Genomic DNA, 11,050 nt, shown 5'->3' with positions numbered 1-11,050 from the left:
TTGTGGCAGGTGCCTGTTGTCCCAGCTACTTGGGAGGCTGAGGCAGGAGAATTGCTTAAGCCCAAGAATTTGAGGTTGCTGTGAGCTATGGTGCCATAGCACTCTACCCTCTATCAAGGGTGACATAGTGAGACTCTGACTCAAGGGAAAAAAAAAGTACATCCAAAGTCCCCATCCAGTAGCTGGACGTTGGAGTTCCCTGCAAGCTCTTGTTTACCTTCACCAGGGTATGGATGCACCCCCCAAAGTTATACCCTAACATGACCCCAGAATCAGCACCCAACATGTCCCCAGAACTGGTATCCTCACATGTCCTTGGACTTGGCTCAGCCATGCTCCCCACCCAGAGGATGCCTTCACACTAATCAACAGGTGGAAGGCTTTCCCAACTGAAGACAATCCATTAATTCTGAAAGAGATGTTTAACTATGTAGACACTAATGCAATGCTACAATAAACACAAAAAGTCAGAGCAGTATTTTCCCACTAAAGAAAAACATGAATTTCCAGTGTTCAACTCCAAAGAAATGGAAATCTATCTATTGCCTGACAAAAAAATTCAAATAATTGTTTAAAGACACTAATGAACTACACTGAGCACAGGGAACTCAACAAAACCAAGAAAATAATACATGTACAACAAAACCATAAGATCAACAAGAGGGTGGTGCCTGTAGCTCAAAGGAGTAGAGCACTGACCCATATATGGGAGGTGGTGGATTCAAACCTGGCCCTGGCCAAAAACTGCAAAAAAAGAAAAAAAAGAAATAAACTTCCAGAAGCACTTAAAAAAAAATCAACAAAGAGATAAAAATCATAATAACGAAACAGAAATTCTGTAGCTGAAGAATATAATGAATGAAATAAAAAAAAAAAAGGAAAAGAAAACTTCAACAGCAGACTATATAAAGCACAAGAAATAACACTAACCTTACACAAATACCAACCTAAATCAGGTCAGGCATGGTGGCTTACACCTGTAATCCTAGCACTCTGGGAGGCTGAGGAGGGAGGATTGCTTGAGCTAGACCAAGAGCTCCATCTCTAAAAATAGCTGAGCATTATGACAGGTGCCTATAGCACCCTCAGCTACTCAGGAGGTTGAGGCAAGAGTATTGCTTCAGCCCAAGAGTTTTAGGTTGCTGTGAGCTGTGATGGCATAGCACTCTACTGAGGGCAACAAAGTGAGACTCTGTCTCAAAAAAAAAAAAAAAAAGAGAAAGAAAAGAATGACGAAAGTCTACAGGATTTATGGAACACCATCAAGATAACCAATAAATACATTATGAGAGTCCCAGAAGGAGAAAGGAAAGAAAGCAGCAGAAAGATTAAAGAAATGATGACTAGGGCGACACCTGTGGCTCAAGGAGTAGGGTGCCAGCTCCATATACTGTGGGTGGTGGGTTCAAACTCGGCCTCCACCAAAAAATAAAAAAAAATGCAAATAAATAAATTAAATAAAAGTACTATTTAAAAAAAAAAAAAGAAATGATGACTAAAAACTTCCTAAATCTGGGAAAGAAAATAGTGATCCAGATTCAAGAAGTCCAAAAGATCCTAAAAGATTGAACATAAAAAGTTCTACATCAAGATGCATTATAATTAAATTGTCAAGTCAAAGATAAAGAGAGAATTTTGAAAGCAGCAAGAGAAAAGGAACTTGTCACATGTAAGGAAATCTACATAAGACTATCAGCATAATTCTTACCAGAAACCTTGTGTTAATGCAAATTAAAATGAACACCAGGCCTGAATCCTGAGCAAAGCCAGTTAGCCTTACAAATGACCTTAATCTTATTTGATTGTCTAAAATAAGCAGCACTTAACTTGAGCTATTTCTTATAAAAGACTATATGAAAGAAAAACAGAACTTAAGCTCAACTAATCAGAAGCAGCCAACAAACTTATAATTATATGACTAGGGACCTTACAAAAAGACTAAATAAAGCAACTGTCTAAGTATAACTAATCAAATATTTTCCTTGTTTTTTATTTTTTGTATTTTTCGAGACAATGTCACCCTCAGTCACTCAGGCTAAGTGCCATGGTGCCTGCTTAGCTCACAGCAACCTCAAACTTCTGGGTTCAAGCAATCCTCCTACCTCAGGCTCCTGAATATCTGAGACTATAGATTCTCATCCTAATGACCAGCTAATTTTTCTATTTTTAGTAGAGATGGGGTCTCACCCTTGCTCAGGCTGGTCTTGAACTCCTGAGCTCAATCTTCCCACCTTGTCCTCCCAGGATTATAGGTTCACACCAGTCCTAAATAGTTACTTTTCTTTCTTTCTTTCTGTAGAGACAGAGTCTCACTTTATCGCCCTTGGTAGAGTGCCGTGGCATTACAGCTCACAGCAACCTCCAACTCCTGGGCTTAGGCAATTCTCTTGCCTCAGCCTCCCAAACAGCTGGGACCACAGGTGCTCACCACAACACTTGGCTATTTTCTTGTTGCTGTTCAGCCAGGGCCGGGTTTGAACCCTCCACCCTCCGTATATGGGGCCAGCACCCTACTCACTGAGCCACAGGCGCTGCCCTCTTTGTTTTTTGTTTTTTTGTTTGTTTGTTTTGAGACACAGTCTTGCTATGTCACCCTCAGTAGAGTACCATGGCGTCACAGCTCACAGCAACTTCAGACTCTTGAGCTTAAGTGATTCTCTTGCCTCAACCTTCCAAGTAGCTGTGACTACAGGCACCCACCACAATGCCCAGCTATTTTTTGTTGCAGTTGTCATTGTTGTTTAGCAGGCCCAGGCCAGGTTTGAACCTGCCAGTGTGGGTGTGTATGGCTGGCACCCTACGCACTGAGCTACAGGCACTGTCTCCAGATATTTCCTCTTCTATATTTCTGCATTCATCCTATAAAAACCTTACACTGGTGTTTCCTTAGTCAAGCTCCCAAATCACTTCTGGCTTGAAGATGTCCAATTCTTAAGTCATTGTTTGGTCAAATGAACTCTTTCAAATCTTATGTGTCTCAGTTTACCTTTTTATTAACACTTGCAAGCTCAGGAGAGAGTGAAGGAAGATTTTCAAAGTACTCAAAGAAAAAAAAAACAACCTGCCAACCGAAAATATTATACCCAGCAGAAAAATATTATGTCCAACAGAGCAACTAAAACGAAGGAACAATAATGTTTTCCCAGAGGGGGGGAAAAACTGATGGAGTTTATCATCACTAGACCTAGATTACAAAAAATGCTTAAAGGTGTTCTTCAGGATAAAATGAAATCATGCTAAACAGTACAGTGTAAGCATATGAAAATATAAATCTTATTGGTAAAGGTAAATGTATAGACAAATACAGAATAATGTAACATTATGAAGTATAAAATACCTTTAACCCCAATATAAAAGTTAAAAAATGAAAATGTGTTAATGGACACACATATAATAAAAAGTAAATGCTGACCACAAGGACACCAACAGTGTAGGGAGAGCAAATGTGTAGAGTGTTTATATGGAATTAAAGCTAAGTTGAGAGCTAGGCATGGTGGCTCACACCTGTAATCCTAGCACTCTGGAAGGCTGAGGCAGGCAGATTGTCTGAGCTCACGGGTTTAAGACCAGCCTGAGCAAGAGTGAGACCCCTGTCTCTAAAAATAGCTAGGTGTTGTGATGGGCATCTGTAGTCCCAGCTACTTTGGAGGCGGTGGCAAGAGAATCACTTGAGCCCAAGAGTTTGAGGTTGTTGTGAGCTACAACACCACAGTATTCTACTGAGGGTGACAAAGTGAGACTTTGTCTCAAAATAAATAAATAAATAAATAAATAAATAAAAATAAAGCTAAGTTGCTATCAACTCAAAATAAATGGTTATAACTACAACGTATTTTATGCAACCCAGAGGTAATCACAAAGAAAAATCCATAATACCAATATAAAACTTAAAGAAAAAAGAATCAGGGCAGCGCCTGTGGCTCAGTGAGTAAGGCACCAGCCCCATATACTGAGGGTGGCGGGTTCAAACCCAGCCCTGGCCAAACTGCAACAAAGAATAGCCAGGGTTGTGGCAGGCGCCTATGGTCCCAGCTACTTGGGAGGCTGAGGCAAGAGAATCACTTAAGCCCAAGGAATTAGAGGTTGCTGTGAGCTGTTACACCACAGCACTCTACCAAGGGTTAATAAGTGAAACTCTATCTCAAAAAGAAAAGAAAAAAGAATCAAAGAAAAACATTTACAAAAAGATCATCAGATAACACAGGAAACCAGAAAGGCAGGAAGAGAAGAACAAAACAACTGCAAAATAGACAGAAAATAACAAACTGGAAATAGTAAGTCCTCACCTATCAATAATTACTTTCAATGTAAATGGATTAAATCCCCAATCAAAAAGCATAGAGTGGCTGAATGGATTTTTTTTTAAACAATCAACAACATGCTGTCTACAAAAGACTTGCTTCAGATATAAGAATAGGCCTGGCACAGTGGCTCACACCTGTAATCCTAGCACTCTGGGAGGCCGAGTCAGGTGGGTCACATGAGCTCATAAGTTCGAGACCAGCCTGAGCAAAAGTGAGACCCCCCCAACCTTGGCGCGGCACCTGTGGCTCAAGCAACTAAGGCCCTAGCCACATACACCTGAGCTGACAGGTTCAAATCGAGCCCAGACCATCAAAACAACAATGACGGCTGCAACCAAAAAAACAGCTTGGTCTTGTGGCAGGCACCTATAGTCCCAGCTACTTGGGAGGCAGGAGAATCACTTGAGCCCAGGAGTTGGAAGTTGCTGTGAGCTGTGATGGCACAGCACTCTACCTAGGGTGACAGCTTGAGGCTCTGTCTCAAAAAAAAAAAAAAAAAAGAGTGAGACCCCCCCATTCTCTCCTAAAAAAAAAAAAAAAACCAGAAAAGATAGCCAGGTGCGTGGTGGCACATGCCTGTAGTCCAAGCTACTAGGGAGGCTGAGGCAAGAGGATCACTTGAGCCAGGAGTTTGAGGTTACTGTGAACTACACTACCCCAGGACGATACCAAGGGGCACTGAATGAAACTCCATCTCAAAAAAAAAAAAAAAATAGATGTAAGAAAACACTTAGGCTTAAATGGAATGGAATGATAAAATGGGAAAAGAGATATTCTATGAAATGGTAACCAAAAGAGAGCAAAGGGAAGCTATTCTTTTATCAGTCAAAATAAATTTAATTCAAAAATTATCACACAAACAAAATCATTATATAATGATAAAAGGGTTAACACAACAGGAAGATGTAACAATCATAAAAATATATGTACCCAAAATCAGAGCACCTAAACATATGGAGCAAATGTTGGCATATCTGAAGGTATGTCATAACAGCAATATAATAATAACGAGAATTTGATACCTATCAAATATGTAGAAAACCTTAAAGACAGCACATTTCACTAAAGCGTACACAGAACATTCTCCAAAATAGATCACGTTAGGTTATAAAACAAGTCTTAACAAACTTAAGAAGATTGAAAGATTTTATATGTCTCTTCAGACCACAATGGAATGAAACCATAAATCAAAAATAGTAAGAAAAAAAAAGAAAGAAAGAAAATAAAAACTTACGAAGGGCATGAAAACTAAAAAACACAATTGCTATATTCTCTGTCTAGAAAAAAAGAAAAAACACAATCTTGAACAATCATTGGGTCAAAGAGGAAATCAAAAGAGATTTTTTTAAAAAATCTTCAGAAAAGAGTGACCTTTTCCTGTCGTGGCAGTCCTCTGTGGAGTGAACTTGTGGATCTGTGAGACCTGAAGATTGACAGTGTCTTCCTGCCCCAGAGGCTGTGCCAGGCAGCTCTGCGATTGTCATCATGCCACAAATGAATATATTGAATTACACAGTAAACGCTATGGATATCACTTGGATTACCATGAGAAAAAAAGAAAGTTGAGAAGCTCATAAACGGTCAAAGAAGGCAAAGAAGATGATTGGTCTGAAGGCTAAGCTCTACCATAAACAGCTCCATGATGAGAAAATACAAATGAAAAAGACTATCACGGCCCGCAGGCCACATGCGGCTGGCCGAGGACATTTATCCGGCCTGCCAGGTGTTTTTGCTGCTGCTGCCTGTCCTGCTTAGCAGCCAACTCATCCCGGGGCCCACAGTCTGGCCCTCCATCGGTCTGAGTGGCAGTGAACTGGCCCCCTGTTTAAGAAGTTTGAGGACCCCTGAAGATGCATGAAAAGAGAAACACCAAACAAAAGAATGATGAAAAGACTACACAGGGAGCAGTACCTGCCTATGTGTTGGACAGAGAGGGACAATCTCGAGCCAAAGTTCTCTCCAATATGATTAAACAAAAATGAAAAGAGAAAGCGGGAAAATGGGAAGTCCCTCTGCCCAAAGTTCATGCCCAGGGAGAAACAGAAGTATTAAAAGTTATTCAAACAGGAAAGAGAAAGAAGGCATGGAAGAGGATGGTTACTAATGTCTGCTTTGTTGGAGATGGCTTTAAGAAAAAACCACCTAAATATGAAAGCTTCATCAGGCCAATGGACTTGCATTTCAAGAAGGCCCATGTAACACATCCTGAACTGAAAGCCACCTTTTGCCTGCCAATACTTGGTGTAAAGAAGAATCCCTCACCCCCATTATATACAACTTTGGGTGTTATTACCAAAGGGACTGTCATCGAGGTCAATGTGAGCGAGCTGGGCCTTGTGACACAAGGGGGCAAGGTTATTTGGGGGAAATATGCCCAGGTTACCAACAATCCTGAAAATGATGGATGCATAAATGCAGTTTATACTGGTTTGATAACCATTTCACACAAGTAACTTCTTGTTGAAGATTACACAATTGAGAAAACCAGCATTACTGTGATGTTTCTGAATGCTACCAAACAGCCGTACGTGTCTGCAGTCATTAAGAGAACTATTTATTAAATTGTACAAAACATTAAAAAAAGAAAATCTTCAGATTGGCTCAGTGCCTGTAGTTCAGTAGTTAGGGTGCCAGACACATGCACCAGAGCTGGCCTGTTTGAACCCAGCCTGGGCCTGCCAAACAACAATGACAACTACAACCAAAAATAGCTGGGTGTTGTGGTAGACACCTGTATTCCCAACTACTTGGGACGCGGAGGCAAGAGAATCACTTAAGCCCAAGAGTTTGAGGTTGCTGTGAGTTGCGATGCCACAGCACTCTACCAAGGGCAACATATTGAGACCCTTCCCCAAAAAAAAAAAAAAAAAAAAATGGGCAGTGCCTGGTGGCTCAAAGGACTAGGGCACTGGCCCTATATACCAAAGGTGGTGAGTTCAAACCCAGCCCCAGCCAAAAACTGCAAAAAATAAAATAAAATAAAATAAAATAAAAATAAATAAATATATATACACATATATATATGTATCTTCAGACAAACATAAACAAAAACAAGACATATCAAAGTTTATGGGATTCAGCAAAAGCAGTACTAAGAGGGAGATTTAAAGAGATAAATATCATAAAAAGAAGACCTCCTTAATATTTTAAAATTTTAAAAATGAAAAGAAAGATCTCAAATAACCTGAAGTTACCTCTCAGGTAACTAGAAAAAGAATATAGTAAGCCTGAAATTAGCAAAAGAAAGGAAGTACAAGTAATAAAATTTAGGGCAGAAAAAAATCAAATAGAGAATGAAAAAAGTAGAAAAAATCAACAGAACTAAGACTTAGTTTTTTGAAAAGATAAGCAAAATTTATAAAGCTTTAACTAGACTAAAAAAACTGGAGAGAAGACTTAAATAAAATGAGACATAAAAGCAGAGATATTACAATCGGTGTCTCAGAATAAAAGGCTCATGAGGAACTATTTGAACAAATACACTTCAAAAAATTGTATAACCTAGCAGAAATGGATTAATTCCTAAAAATACAACATACCAAAACTGAATTTTAAAAAAAATGGAAAGTCTGAACAGACCAATAATGTGTAAGGAAATTGAATTAGTAAGCAAAAACCTTCCAATACAAGTAAGTATAGTACCAGGTATCTTCATGAGTAAATTCTACCAAACATATAAAGAAGAATTAATATTGAACTTTCTTAAACATTTTCAAAATTTATTTTATTAGAGTAGTATCACCCTGATACTACAGCCAAAAACATGACAAGAAAAGCAAACTGCAGGCCAATGTCTGTTAAAAAAAAAAAAAGCCTCAACCGGCTAAGGCGCCAGCCACGTACACCTAAGGTGGCGGGTTTGAATCCCCAGCCCGGACCCGCCAAACAACAATGACGGCTGCAACCAAAAAATAGCCGGGCGTTGTGGCGGGCGCCTGTGGTCCCAGCTACTTGGGAGGCGGAGGCAGGAGACTCTCTTGAGCCCAGGAGTTGGAGGTTGCTGTGAGCTGTAATGCCACGGCACTCTACCCAGGGGGACAGCTTGAGGCTCTGTCTCAAAAAAAAAAAAAAAAAAAAAAAAAGCAAAAATTCTCAATAAAATACTAGCAAACTGAAGTCAATAGCAAATTAAAAGAATCCCACACTACAATCAAGTGGGATTTATCCCTGGACAATTCAATATACACAAATCAGTAAATGTGATATACAATTAACAGAGTAAAAGATAAAAACACAAGGTCTTAACACTCTGGGAAGCCAAAAGAAAAAAAAAGAGGAAAGAAAAAAATGAAAGAAGAAGAAAACAAAATCACATGATTATCTCAATAGATGCAGAAAAAGCATTTGACAAAATTCAACATTCTCAAAAATATACTTTAGAAGAAATGTACCCCAACACAAACACCATATATGAAGAGCACACAACTACCATAATCAAAGAGGGAGAACTGAAAGCTTTCTCTTTAAGATCTGGGACAAAACAAAGATGGCCACTCTCAACATTTCTATTTAACATAATACTGTAAGTTCTAGCCAGAACAATCAGATAAGTAAAAAAAAAAAAAAGATAAGGTTGGGCACGGTAGCTCATGTCTGTAATCTGAGCACTCTGGGAGGCCAAAGCAGGAGGGTTGCTTTAGTTCAGGAGTTGGAGAACAGCCTGAACAAGTGCAGGACCCTGTTTCTACCAAAAATAGAAAAATAAGCCAGGCTTGGTGATGCATGCCTGAGTCCCAGTTCCTCGGGAGGCTGAAGCAGAAGGATCACTTGAGCCCAGGAGTTTGAGTTTGCTGTGAGCTACAATGACATCATTATACTCAACCTAGGGCAGAGTATAGACAGAGCAAGACTCTGTCTCAAAAAATAAAAGAAAGAAAAGATAAAGAAAAAAAAGAATTTCTATAGCCTCGTAGTAGAGAAAGAGAAAAGAAAAAGAAAAAAATAATATAAGCTATCTAAATTGGAACAGAAGTAAAATTATCTCTTTTTTTTGCACATGGTATTAAATATGTAGAAAATCCTAAAGCTCCAACAACAATCAAAAACATAAATAAATAAACAAAACTGTAGAAACTAATAAACAAATTCAATAAAATTACAGGGTACAAAATCAATATACAAAAATCAATAGTATTTTTATATACTAAGGCCAAACTTCAATATTCTCAAACTTTTTTTATCAAAAAAAACAAATCAAGAAAACAATCCCATTTACAATAGTATTTTAAAAAATACTTAGGACTAAATGTAACTAAAGAAGTAAAAGAGGTGGGGCGCCTGTAGCTCAAGTGGCCAAGGTGCCAGCCATATATACCAGAGCTGGCAGGTTCAAATCCGGCCTGGGCCTGCCAAACAACAATGATAACTACAACAAAAAAATGGCCGGGCATTGTGGCAGATGCCTGTAGTCCTAGCTTACTTGGGAGGTTGAGGCAAGAGAATCGCTTAAGCCCAGGAATTGGAGGTTGCTATGAGCTGTGAGGTCACTGCACTCTACCCAGGGTGACAGCCTGAGGCTCTGTCTCAAAATAAATAAATAAATAGATAAGAAATAAATAAAGAAGTAAAATACTTGTACACCAAGAATCATAAAACATTGCTGAATGATATTAAACAAGAAACAGGTAAGTAGAAAGACATCTATGTTCAAGAATTGGAAGAATTAACATTGTTAAAATGTCCACACTAACACAAAGCAAACTATAGCTAAAGTGTAATCCCTATGAAAATCCCAATGGCATTTTTGATAGAAATAGAAACATATCATAAATTCACAGTCATAAAATTCACATGGAACCACAAAACCTCAAGTAGCCAAAGCAATCTTGAGCAAGAACAAAGAGGTATCTACCTGATTTCAAAATATACTACAAAGCTATACTACAAACAGCATGGTATAAATAGACCAATGGAACAGAATAGAGAGCCCAGAAATAAATTTACACATTTATAATCAATAGAATACACAGTGGGAAATCATAGTCTTTTCAATAAATGGCAATAGGAAAATTGGCTATCCACGTGCATCAGATTGAAATTGGACCCTTACATCATACCACGTACAAAAGCCAAACTCAAAATGTATTAAAAACTTAAACACAAGACCTGAACTATGAAACTACTAGAAGAAAATGTAGGGAAATGTCTTGACTACTTGAATATCTGGTCTAAGCAAAGATTTTTTTGAATACAGTACCAAAAGCACAGGCATGAGGGAAAAAATAAACAAGTGGATTACAAACTAAAAAGCTTCTGCACAGCAAGCAATCAAAAGATTAAAAGGACAATCTACAGAATAGGAGAAAATATTTGCAAACCATATTGATATGGCATATCCAAAATATGTAATGAACTCAAAGAACTCAATAACAACAACAATAAAAACTAAAAATGGGCAAAGGACATGAATAGACACTTCTCAGATTACGAACTACAAGATCTAGAGGTATTAAATTAAAAAAAAAACTACAAATAGCCAAAAAGTATATGAAAAGTTACTCAACATCAACAAACATCAGGGGAATCCAAATGAAAACCATAGTAAGAAGCAGAATGTAAATGAAAACATTACACCTTTTAGAATGGCTACTATCAAAAAGATAAAAGACAACAAATATTGGCAAAGATATAGAGAAAAGAGAAATAAGTGAAAAGATATGCCAAATTAATAAACTTAGTGATGACATTTTAAAGATTATAATTTTCCACAAATTGATTTATCTATTTAATACAATCCCAAACAAAAT

At 38.1% G+C, this 11,050-nt stretch overlaps 1 pseudogene; it reads left to right on the top strand.

Annotated features, from left to right (window-relative positions):
• The window catches only part of LOC100959537, a 20,395-nt pseudogene extending 13,638 nt beyond the window's left edge, over positions 1 to 6,757 (top strand).
• The last annotated feature ends 4,293 nt before the right edge of the window (positions 6,758 to 11,050 follow it).

The sequence above is a fragment of the Otolemur garnettii genome, unplaced genomic scaffold (assembly GCF_000181295.1).
Source record: "Otolemur garnettii isolate 467f Iridium unplaced genomic scaffold, OtoGar3 scaffold00032, whole genome shotgun sequence".
Lineage (NCBI taxonomy): Eukaryota > Metazoa > Chordata > Mammalia > Primates > Galagidae > Otolemur > Otolemur garnettii.
Note: the sequence above shows the minus strand (reverse complement) of the source record. Positions and strands in the feature narration are given on the sequence as shown.